Below are 9,871 nucleotides of genomic sequence, written 5' to 3'. Positions count from 1 at the left end.
ACGCCGCATTTTATCTGTTGACTGAGGAGGGAGCCATCACCTCTGAAGAGAAAACCCCATGTTAAAAAGTAATTAGTCTTGATTAGCTATCTTCGTAATTATTCATTTTGAAATTAGCAGAACCAAAAGCTGTCATCTGGTCTGGCAACTGCTGGCCACACAACTTAAAAAAAAGCCTAAAATACAAAGCAAACACACAGGCTGTCTATATTCTGGAGACATGCTTCAGTATGAATGAAGGTGCAGGAGGGCTAAATGCCTCTGGTACAAAAAAAGACATTGGCGTTTCCATGGGTGGGACCACAATGTATTTGCTAAATTTTTACCCACAGTAGTGTGCCAAAGTAAGTATGCACTCCTGACACAGGCCTCTCAAATAAATAGTTCAAGAAGCCAATTCAAACCTGCTAACAACAAGTTAACAAGACAAGATAAGTTGTAGTATTGTCACTAAATCAAACAGATACATATTTAAACAGATTCCTTTTCTTTCTTGTTGTTATTAAATGTTTATGCTGTATCAAATATAAGTAGGAAGGGAGCCAGAGTTTTGGGATAATTGCTGAATAAACTTTGGCTTTGACATAATGTGATGCATTTTCTCAGACAGACTCCCACTGCTGAGTGCAGGGCCATTTCTGGACATTTTGTTGCCCTCGGCGAGATGCCCACTGGCGACCCTGAGGGGATCTGCGTTTGTATTGCAATACAGTATGCAATTAAAATATTTTAATAATGTATTAGTTCAAATGTAACTTTAATCAACTAATCAAATAATTGATTTCTCATGTTAGCAAACCTTTCGCAGTATACTATAAACCATACTCAGTCTAACAATTTGGGAATGATGGTTTCAATTCTGTGTCTTACATTATGGTGATGGGGGACCCTTTGGATTGTAATGTTATGTTTTTCTACAAAATGCATTGGTAAAATTGTTTGGCATTTATTCAGATAATGACCAGCATAACACAAGTCAGGTAGTAATTGTTTGCATAAATGAGAATACAGAGAATGGCCACCGTGCTTCCCTTTAAAGTGAGACTTTGTAACTTCTAAAAGAAGAAATTAGTTGAATTCATTAGAAATAAAAACATACCTGTTATTACTCAGGGTTGTGCTGCAAAGGTCTTACTTGGTCTGGTATGACCAGTAGCGTATGTTAGCTGTTAGCTAATGTTAGCAAACTTTGGACAGATATTGCTGTGTACACTTTAGGACTCCTTTCTACTCGTGCTACTGTTACGCGATGTTTAAGCATTCATCATTATTGTTTAATTGCCACAGGTAGTGGCCAAATTGGCCGCTGATCAGCCAAAGTTGCATGGTGTCGCTTTAAGGCCTCTAAGCTTAAAACAAAGTGCTTGTCAGATTGTTTGACATAGTGCAACAGCATGAATGCCTTGGCTTGGAGGTGCGACTGTCCGAAAATGTGTGCCACATTATCTCCTTTTTTACAATTAATTGTGTCAATACTACCAAGACATGCAAAAAAAAGACACAGAATCCATGCTTCTAGATCAGTCATCTTTGGTTCTTCGATTGATCTTATATGGTCGCTAAATTTCACAGATTGAGCCGATTTACTAAACGTCCCATGAAATCCCAAACCTATATGGATCTCATTTTCAAATCTACATTTATACAATAACTTTTTGTTTATAGTGAACTTTACTATATACCAACACATGGGAATAACATGTTGACTCTGGGACAGTTAAATTGTGTACATAAAATGAGTCTAAATAATCACGAGCACCACCTTAACTTTCTTCTCCATGATCTGAAAACAGTCAGGTTTAACAAAACAGCCTGCCTACACATCAGCCTTTGTTCCTACGTCCCCCAGGAGTTCTGCACCCTGCTGTTAATGCAAAACCACTTTATTCACACAAACGCTCAAATCCACCGACAACAGATACATCATGTTCAAGTCCCTGTCAGCCCTTTCTGGACACTGACAGAAAAATCTCAAGACTAAAGAGGGTCAAGCTGTTACAAATTAAATTAGAGCACAATTTCCAAGGACTTTTAAGGGGAAGTGAGGTGGTTCTGTTGACAGCATGTAACACATGCACTGCAGAAATGTATATTTGTCTTCATGTATAATGAGTGAGCATGTAAGTGATTCTGAGTGAGCATGTAAGTGATTCATCATTGTACATTCCACCACTGTCAGTTGTATTGATTTTTCCTGATTGAGCTGACTGATGTAAGGTCACCTGAGGCTCAGTGCTGGAAGTTGTAAGGCCTCAGGAAAAAGTCCTGTTCACCGTCATTGTCATAGCCAAGACACGGTGGTACCCAATAGTGGTCTAGCAGTAGAATGAATAATAGGAAGTTTAAGTCAATGCTAATGGAGCATAGGTAGGGATTCTGCACTAGCATGGTTCATTTTATTTTTAAAGATTATTTTTGGGTCATTTGTTTAGGCCTTTATTTATATAGGACAGCTGTGGACATGAAAGGGGAGAGAAGGGGAATGACATGCAGCAAAGGGCCGCAAGGCAGAGATGAACCTGCAGCTGCTGCGTCAAGGAATAAACCTCTATATATGGGCGCCTGCTCTACCATGTGAGCTACCCAGGCGCCCTGGCATGGTTAATTTACTCTAAAACAGATATAATCTGTATTTTATAATAATAATATTGTATCAAATGACAATGGGAAAATAATGTAAACACGGTCGCTCGTAGCGATGAACCTACAGATAATTATCAAATGAATGTGCAGCTCCCCTTCAGCTTTACGGAGCTTTATAGTGAGTTTGTTTAGCTGTCCGACCCGAGTGGCCAAATAACATGACAAAAATCTATCGGCCTGTTGCTCCAGCAATTTAACAGTTGTTTTTAGTGCAGCAAAATTAATTAATTAATTTACTTTAAAAACTGCTCCGTGTGTGTGGGTGGAATTCATTATTAAGTGGATTAGAATTCAATATGATCATAAAATTGTATTGGTCATTTTGATACTAGAATATTCACCTTTTCACCTTTTCCTGGCACATTGCATTCAGCACTTTTTCACCAAAGGTGCATACTATAATGTATGACGATGGCTGTTTTTATTTCACAAATGAGGATTATCAGAATATCTGTGTATATGATGAGGAATAATACTTACAGTAATGTCCACTGAAGACCAGAGGTCCTTCAAAAAGATGACATATTGGTCCTCATGTCTGCTTTTAGACCAACAGGACATTGCTAATGTCATAGTAAAAACAAACCACCTAATCATCTCTGGAATCTATCACTAACACATTGCCTCTGTTAGGACAAAGTCATACTGCAATGAACGGTAAAATAACAAGCTTTTACATACGTCTTATGGAGTGTTTCCTTTCCTCATCAGGACCAGATGGCATCAGCCATTAGTTAAGAGCTTGATCTCAGCTGGAAAATGTTGGATTTCACAGTCAAAGCCGATGCCTTATGTGCCTTAGCTACCTGTAGTTGATGCCAATGCAACACAGATGCTTTTTAACCCTTGAGTAATATTAAAAATAGAAGAGATATTCGTGCCCTACAGTGTTTATTATAGTGTTAGTAATCATCTTTGGGATGATTTTCCCTGAAGCTACCTGACTTCGAAGTCTGAACTGTTTATTTAGACACGCTGAATATACACATGAAAGGACCAGGGACATTAGGTGAGGCAAAATGAGCCTAATGTGTGTTGAGGGTGTAAAAGAAAATATGAAACATGCTTAGGTAGGTAGAGTACAAAAAGAGCCTTTTAGATGTTGATCAGCATAACATATGAAGCCAGCGGGGACCTGTGTCTACGTAGCTCAGAGTCCAGGCGTCTGCTGCCAGCTGAGCAAATAACACCACAGGAGGAAAGCAGAGGGTCAAAAAGTGGAGGAAGATGTGGAGGAAGATAAAGGACGGTTATACTCATTGTTTTGCATTAGAAGAGATGCAAAAGATGGATGGATGGAAGTGTAGTGATTATGTACGGTACATAGCCAAAGGAATGTGGACAACTGAACATTACAGCCATATATGATTGTTGAACATTTCATTCCAAGACCATCTGCTGGTAAAACACTCTTCTTGGAAGGTTTTCCACAAGATTTTGGAACCTGGCTGAACCTGAACCTCAGCTACAGGAGCATTAGTGAGATTAGTGAGGTTCCAGTCTATATCGTTTCATTTCAGGGATTGTTCAGGTGCCGCTGGAAGTCCCTTATTTTTGTCCGGATGTCCGTCACCTTCTGCTTTCTTTGTGTTGGCATTTAAAATTCCGGTCGATCTATGAGAACTATGGTTAACTGCTCCTCAGATCTCTGCAGTGTAAATCCAGATAGCTAGCTAGACTATCTGCCAAATCTGAGTTTTCTGTTGCATGACTAAAACAACCTTTGAACGATCACATGTTCCGCCAAAACAGGTTCCTTCTTGAGGCTATTTTGCAGAGGTACCATTGCTCCTTCCGACGCTTAGCACCACCCAAGACGATTGTGATTGGTTTAAAAAAATGCCAATAAACCAGAGCACGTTTTTCTTCCATCCCGGAATGCTGTGTGGACTAGCCAGACCCTCATATGCAGCGCTGGCAATGCAAGACTAGTGAGGCACTGATGTTGGGGTGTTAAGGCCTGGCTTGCAGTCGGCGTTCCAAGCTGTTCAATTGGGTTGACATCAGTCATTTTATGCTGTGGAGTGTTCACATACTTTTGGCCATACAAACTGAGCAAAACATTTTACAACCTAACATAGACAGAGTTGATCAATATCAATATTCTAAATGGAATATTTTTTTGCTTTGATTGAAAAGGACATTATTCAGCAAGACTGCAAGGTTCTGCATGTAAATCTTTAAAATCTTGCACGATCACATTGCAAAATCAATATGTTCTACTGTTTCTCCTCAATTATCATAAGTACTCTTGATTAATGCAACAGATCCAGTGACACCTCCACCTCCTACTCCATGGCCACCCATAAACTAGAACACTGTGGCTGTAGCTCCAAGATTTGAGTCGGATCATAAAGCAGGGTGACGATAAAGAAAAACAAATGTCAGAGTATCTTCCTTGGATAAAAGAAATGTGTAAATGATATAGTATATACATTGTTTCTGCTGTCAAGATGATATAGAACAGAAAGGATTTTTGCACAAATGAGCCCTCAGCCCTCAATAAACATAGTTATCATGATGATTTCTTTACTCATGATCTATCATACCACCACACTGAATTTATTTTAAGAGAATGAGGAGAACATCGAATGCATATGCCAGAACAAATATCGTAGTCATTTGACGCATAAATTACCCCAATTTACACTCTCTGTGAGGTAAGAAGACCTTATAAACATGTCATTCTGAATACTACAGAGCTGCCAAGACACAGCAACTCAGTGAAATCTGTATTTATTGAAATGTCAGAGCTGGAATTTAACCAGATACATTTAATCACACATAGGTATGATGATGAAACCAGAAAACTGTCCTGAGCAACATGTGTGCAGATAGTGTAAGCTGCAGTTTAATTGTGAGATATGATTGTAACCTTTACTTTAATTACATGTTTTATTTTAAAAAATCGGTGCAGCCCTCTGCTGTTTTAGTGTACTTCAATTATTTCAGAGTGGTCAGAGTGGTTGTTGGAAACTGCTTTGAGACAGATACTAAATTGCTGCTGTTTGACGATCTGTTCAAAAAGGTAAGTGATACTATTGTAGCCCTGGATAATAGATTAGATATATATTAGTGTAAAACAGAAGAGAAGAGAGAAAAGCAGTACAATGCACAACAAGACCAAAGTAAATGAAACAGAATCAAGCAGAGTACATTTAAGTTTAGCAGAGAAGAGTTGAGTACAGTAGAATAAAGTCACCCGCTTCTAATCTTAGTGTGCGAGACAAGGAGTCTGTTTACCTGCACGGTGTTTACGAGAAAACCTGGAATTCCCCTGCTGAACAACAAAAGGTGGACGTGTACACGTGTAAGTGAGCTGCTTGTATGTGTGTGTGTGTGTGTGTGTGTGTGTGTGTGTGTGTGTGTGTGTGTGTCTGTGTGTCTGTTGTCTGACTGCATCTCTGATTGGTTTAGGTGTGACCAGCTCTGTTTGGAGCCTGGCCTCCTGCACTCTCCCAGCTCCCCTCCCTCTGCTGGGCAGCGAGGTCGTGGGGAAAGAGAGAGCGAGCAAGTGAGGGAGCAGCCCTGACCTCCGGCGCTCAATGCGGAAACAATGGCGACGCGCCTCAGGGTGACAGCGGGAGACAGGAACAGGCACAAACACAGGAACTGTCCATTCTGCCACAGAGACAGACCTGCAGAGGCCTGAGAATCTGGAGGAGGAACTGGCTCTCTCTCCCTTTTTTCGATATGCCCTAATATGACAAAAAAGTGATACACTTGATTGTATGCTGTTATTAGCCAGTGGTCCCAAAGGGAGAAGCTCTGAGCGCCATAGAGTCGTAAGGAATGAGACAGGGATATTTTAGGATACAATGATGGTTTCTTTCAGCTTCTAGTGTACCTTGCACCAGAGCTCAAAAGCTTAATTCCAAATGAAGATAAACACCATTTAACAAGACTGAAGCCCCTTTCACACATGCACTGCAAACCAGAAATGATCTAAACATTACCTGTATGGCTGTATGTGAGAATGCAAATGTCTGAATCAGTTGGACAAGGCATTACAGGGATTTACCTTGCCAGCTTTCTAGTACAAAGTTCATGTAATGTCCAATTGAGCCCATGTGTGTGAACAGAGCCGGTCATTGCGGGCCGACACCGAAAATGTCAGACAAATTCGAGGTATACAGCAACGAAATTGGCTGTTAATGACCAAATTATGAACCGCCTATGTGACAACCGTGTAATCCGCATGTCTTGCCTCCTGCGCTCTAGCGCCAGCCTTCGCCTAACCCAAGCGGAGTATTCTAAGTGAGTGAGAACACATCTGAGATGGACAATCTCCTGTTGTGTGCATCTGAGATGGGGCAACGTTAGGCTGTGTCCAAACCTGATTTGTCAAACATTGTCTGGAGTTCATATGTGAAAACAGACATGCTAGCAGCTCTTTGAGTCCATACTTGAGCTAAATGCTAATGTCAGGATGCCAGCATGCTCCTAACTATGCTAACTTCCTGACATTATACTATTAGCAGGTATATTAATCAGCTGTACACCCAAAGCTGATGAGAAGGTCATGAGTTTTGCAGGTATTCATTCATAAACCAAAGTATTGAGCACATTTCAATTTTAACCTGATGATGGTGCTAGATGAATGTCAGGGGACCACCTGTCATTTTCATTTGTTATCTGGGGGCTATGCATTTCAGCACAAAATTCCATGGCAATCCAACCAATAGTTACTTCAGTTTCACCCTGGAGCCACACCTGTAGCATGCTAAAGAGTTAAAGTGCTCATATTATGCTCCTGTTCATAATTGTATTTAGAGGTTGTACCAGAATAGGTTTACATGGTTTAATTTTCAGAAAACACCATATTTTTGTTGTACTGTACATTGCTGCAGATCCTCTTTTCACCCTGTGTGTTGAGCTCTCCGTTTTAGCTACAGAGTGAGACATCTCACTTCTATCTTTGTTGAGAGTCGCACATGCACAGTAGCTAAATACTGCTATCTAGTCAGAAGCAGAGTATGAGGGCGTGCCACGCTAGCAGCTAGGTGAGCATTATAACGTGTGTTACAAAGGGACGCACGTTCGTCACGGACGTAAAGGCTGGACTACAATAGAGCGGTTTGGAGCAGTTTGTGAACAATGTTTTCTGTTGGAGATGGTAAGTCCCTTTGAGATTTTTCACTTTGTAAACCTATAACATGCACAGAAAAGATATACAACACAATAAAGGAAAGCCAAACAGCATAATATGAGCACTTTAATAGAAATTTACTGACCTAAAATCCATATTTGTAAATTTCTACATCTGGTCCTTACGTATTAAAAAAAAATAAATAAATAAAAAAAAAACACAAAAACAGAAGGTAGAACAAGTATGTGTAGTGCCGGGGCAACATAAAACCTTTCACACCTGACAACGCCACCTCCTATTGAGGGTTAGGAGGAACCCTTTGAACCCTTACTATATTAGGATGTTGTGTGACCAACTCTGGTTTTCCCCTGACGGACAATTTACAGGAGGCAAATATTGTACAAAAATAAATTTGGTTTATTACAAAGAGTTTAAAAGATTTCCAATTAAAATGGCAATTTGACAGAATAATAAAACAATAAATTATATGGCAGATACATGTGGTCTTACTCTCCTCAAAGTAGGAAGGTCGGGTCAGCACGTGCACACCACTCCAGGAGACGACTGCGGGAGACAGAAAGAGACAGAAGGCCCAGCACCGACAAGGACATGCACTACACGCTTATTTCTACACAATACACTACAAAGTATCATGCAAATCACTACAAAATATCATGCAAGTCACTACAAAATCTACAGTGTTGAGGCTACATACACACCGTAACAGAGTGTCACCCAGTGCAGTCGCACCACGAGGAGGCAGTGTGTCGACACGGACCCAGCCTTGTACAGGATCAAGCTGTGAGCATACATAAATTGGGGAGAGAAACCTATGTCAAAACTTCCATAAAAAAGTATATCTAAAGACCACTTAATAATCAACCAAGGAAAATGACCAAAAAGAAACAAAATGGTAAAATAACCGTAGAAAACAGTGACTGGACTGGTCCCCCTTTGAGAAAACAAACACACATTAGTGGCCAGTCAAAGTCACAAAGTGTCTTGCAAATAATTTATTAGCACATTAATAGTAAAATATAGGAAAAATATAAGCCTACTTTGCAAGGACACAAACTCCTATAGCACAGTTAATGCGGGAGGAGGAGTATTTTCTGGAGTTCTACAGCCACAGCAGCTCATTTGTCAGTGGTAAACTGAAACATACAAAGAAACTACAAGTTGAAAAACATTCTATAAAAAAGGAGCACATGGCTTGTGGTGGCATAAGCAACACAAAAAAAAAGGTAACATTTAGCTGAAATATTAATTGCTACCACATGGCTAAAACAGCTGATAGGCATTACCGTCAATCTGCCCCAGTTCACTCAGTGAAGGACAGGAACTTGTGCCTGGCTATCAACCTAGTGGGACCAAAATCAGAAATCAACCTTAAGCTGTACTTGCTCCCTAAATTACCGCAGCCAAACATGATACACATCATACCTTGAGAATCCACACAATTGCAGTGCACTCAGTGAGAGGCAAGGGGACTAATGACTACACCTTATATACTGTCTATGGACTACACCTGGTGAGCTTTTTATCACTTCTTGATTGGCAACCGGTCACATGACCACACGCACATAGCTGGTTTCCCACATATGTATGTATGTGCCCCACACTAATACAGTATGCATGCTTGTGTGTATCATGTTTATGTGGGTGTAGATGGAAATACCAGGCAAAAAGCCCTGTCAGTTCATTGCAGAAATAATGAATGACAGGCTCCAGTTCATGGTTATATCAGGGTGTAGGCTGTGCTGAACAAATGGGCCTTGAGTTTGTACAGAAATACCAAGATTGTATCTGAAATCCTTGAAAATACATCAGGTTCTGGAAATGAACTCCCTAGTTTTCTCCTGACATGGACAAAGGAAAACTTTCAACACTAAAAAATGAACAAGAGCAAAACATTAAACCAATCTTTGGTCTTTTGGTTGACTGGTGATTTTGACTTAATTATTTAAGATATAGTGATAATATTGATTATTAATATGATGTATATAAGAAAATTGTTAAAGCTCAAGTTATTGCATTATCCAGCACTTGTAGCATGACCACATTATCAGTAACTATAATCTTTCAAAGCCATCCTCTGTTGTGAAAAAAAGTAGTGAATGGTAGATTTTGATTTTGGAA

At 40.0% G+C, this 9,871-nt stretch overlaps 1 long non-coding RNA gene across 1 annotated transcript; it reads right to left on the bottom strand.

Moving 5' to 3' along the window:
• Nucleotides 1-8,238: 8,238 nt before the first annotated feature.
• LOC114548232 (uncharacterized) lies at nt 8,239-9,248 on the bottom strand. The gene is made up of 4 exons (XR_003691336.1): nt 9,176-9,248; nt 9,037-9,093; nt 8,791-8,886; nt 8,239-8,684 (listed from the first exon to the last, which is right to left on the bottom strand). It is a non-coding gene; the product is annotated as an uncharacterized LOC114548232 (long non-coding RNA).
• Between the last annotated feature and the right edge of the window lie 623 nt (nt 9,249-9,871).

This window comes from Perca flavescens, chromosome 2 (assembly GCF_004354835.1).
Source record: "Perca flavescens isolate YP-PL-M2 chromosome 2, PFLA_1.0, whole genome shotgun sequence".
Lineage (NCBI taxonomy): Eukaryota > Metazoa > Chordata > Actinopteri > Perciformes > Percidae > Perca > Perca flavescens.
Note: the sequence above shows the minus strand (reverse complement) of the source record. Positions and strands in the feature narration are given on the sequence as shown.